A 2,631-nucleotide genomic window follows, 5' to 3' on the forward strand; every position below is an offset into this window, starting at 1 on the left:
CTAGGATGTCAAACATCCAATAATTCCAAAAATAAGCTTATTTTTTCTGCCCCCTCCCCCCAAGCCTGCTGTCCCCTATTCTAGTGAGTATATAACTATCCACCTACTTGCCCATGTCAGAAACCTAGTCCTCATCCCTCTCTCATCTTCGTTCCCAACATCCACACAATCTCTAGGTCCTTTGAGTCCAACTCCATTTTTTAGAAACTAATTGTGAAATTTTTAATTTCAGCCATTATCAATTTAATTACTGCTAGATCATCAGATGGAAATATGTGCCAAGTGAATGGAAACACGGTTCATAAACTGAGAGAAGCAAGCATTTTTAGACCAGTTTAGGTTTAGCTGCTCACCAGACTGGACAATTTTTTGACATTTAAAAAAAAAGTTTTCATCATAAAAAACAACACAATACATTAAAACTGGTTTCCAGAATTGTCCACATTACTTTTTAAACACAATTAAATTTTTGTTACATTTCTTTAAATGTCAAGTTCTTTTGGAGAAAACCTATCCAAAATATTGTTTCCATTTATAAGTGTACTTTATTTTTTATTTATTTATTTATTTATTTATTTATTTATTTATTTAGGAGAGGTTTGGAGAGGTTTTCACTATGGGGTGCGTGCACTCGCCAGACAGACAGAGAGACAGAGAGACAGAAAGTAAGAAATCACCCCCCAGGGAGGATGGTCACGCCGCAATCCCTTCTCCTCCATTCTCCTCTCGGGATCTTGGGCACGCACACACACGCGCCCGGCGTGAGTTGTAAGCCACCGGGTCCGGGACGCGAACCGCGGTCGACTACGTGGGAGTCCAGCAACATAGCCATTACGCTAACTGCTGGTTCCCATTTATAAGTGTACCTTAAAATCATGTCCATCAGGTTACCTTCTTTTAAGCCTTAATGATTATCTTCCCTCTAAAATGTGTATCTCTTAATTAAGTTGTCATTCTTAAATATACTCTGGAGAAAAACATTATGAATTAAACACAAATTCTACTTCACTTTAGTTATAGTGTAACAATTTATCATATAACTCATAATGGTCTATTAGATGAGTAAGGCTGTTTCTTGTTCTCTTCAGACAGAGCTGACTGCAACTCAAAGCAACAGCTGACTACAGCTTCTCCACTTCCTTATTAAGAACTGCAACTGAGACAGGTCATTCTTTGATCTATACATTTTGACTAGCTTTAGCCTCTGAAGAAGGTCTTCTTTCTCCTGAACCTGCTTCATCAATTTTGCTTTTTCTTCAAATGCTTGTTTAGGATAACTCTCCAAAAAACCATCTTGGTGAGCATCTATATCAAGTGATTTTGAATTGCTTGCACTGATATCCTTGAAGGCATTTTTCAAATGTGCATTTTCTTCAGATTCACTGTCTACGTGTTTAACACTTTCTTGAAATCCCAAACAGTTTTCTTCCATTGAAGATGCTGGTTTCTCTGAACAGGTCTGACCACCTTCTTCATCCTCTACTTTAAGACACTTTACCACACTGAAATGGGAATTAAATGAAGATCTTGTTTTATTCCTTAATTTTTCTCTAAGGTTGGTACTCATAGGTTGTTTTTGTGAATTATTTGTAATGGGATAAGGGTGAATTCACACAGGCCTGTGGAGTGCTAGGTAAAATCACAGATTGGTCCAAAGGACTTTCCATCTTTTATTTATTAATTTTTTCATTTTTCTGAGAGGTTTTTGCTATAGGGCACGTGTGCTCGCCAGAGAGACAGAAACAGAGAGATAGAAAGTGAGAGATCACTGCCTAGCGGGGATGGCCACGCCACAATCCCTTCTCCTCCATTCTCCTCTTGGGATCTTGGGCACGCACGCACACGTGCCTGGCGTGAGTTTAAGCCACCGGGTCCGGGACTCAAACCGCGGTCGACTACATGGGAGTCCAGCAACACAGCCATTATGCTAACTGCTGGTCCCAGGGTTTTCCATCTTGAAAATGAAATCTTGGTTTACCTCTCCCTCCGCCATGTCCAAAAGTCATGATGTACTTTTACAAGTCTATCTCTTCATCCCCATGACCATTACCTCATCCAGGCTCCCCTCACTTCTTGTCCAGATGTTTTAGTAGCTTCCCATCTGGGCTTCCTGCCTCTAGGTTTACTTTTCTCCAACACTTTTCCCACACAATGACCAGATATGTTTTTCTAATATAAAAATCCAAATATATTACACCTCTAATTCAAATCTCTTTAATAATAATCCTATTGTCTTTAAGATAAAGAACAAATTCAGGTTTTCATGGTAGACTAAAGCTACTCTTTCACTTCAATACAACTAAATAAAAGCTACCTCATTCCCAGCAACAGCAAGTTAGTGGAGGCTAAAAGATAGGCTTAGGGAGGAGCGGAGTTATCAATACCAATGCTGATATCAATACCAATGCTATAGAAATACTTAGCTTTGGGCCAGTGGTCAGGTGGGATAGTTAATCCCAGGACTCTCATACTGAGGTGAGATCTTTGAGAGATACGCTAATGTATTCTAGGCCAGAGGTGACTCCTGACTATTAGCAGAAACAAAAGGAGAAGCTATCAATAATTCCTTTAAAGGGAAACTTCTCTAATTTAGCCCCACAGAATTCCTATAGATCTAACTAGGGATAATGA

At 39.3% G+C, this 2,631-nt stretch overlaps 1 pseudogene; it reads right to left on the reverse strand.

Annotated features, from left to right (window-relative positions):
* Positions 1-980: 980 nt before the first annotated feature.
* LOC114007949 (swi5-dependent recombination DNA repair protein 1 homolog pseudogene) lies at positions 981-1,993 on the reverse strand (annotated as a pseudogene).
* Between the last annotated feature and the right edge of the window lie 638 nt (positions 1,994-2,631).

Source organism: Tupaia chinensis, unplaced genomic scaffold, assembly GCF_000334495.1.
Source record: "Tupaia chinensis unplaced genomic scaffold, TupChi_1.0 Scaffold000259_1, whole genome shotgun sequence".
In the NCBI taxonomy this organism is placed as follows: Eukaryota; Metazoa; Chordata; class Mammalia; order Scandentia; family Tupaiidae; genus Tupaia; species Tupaia belangeri.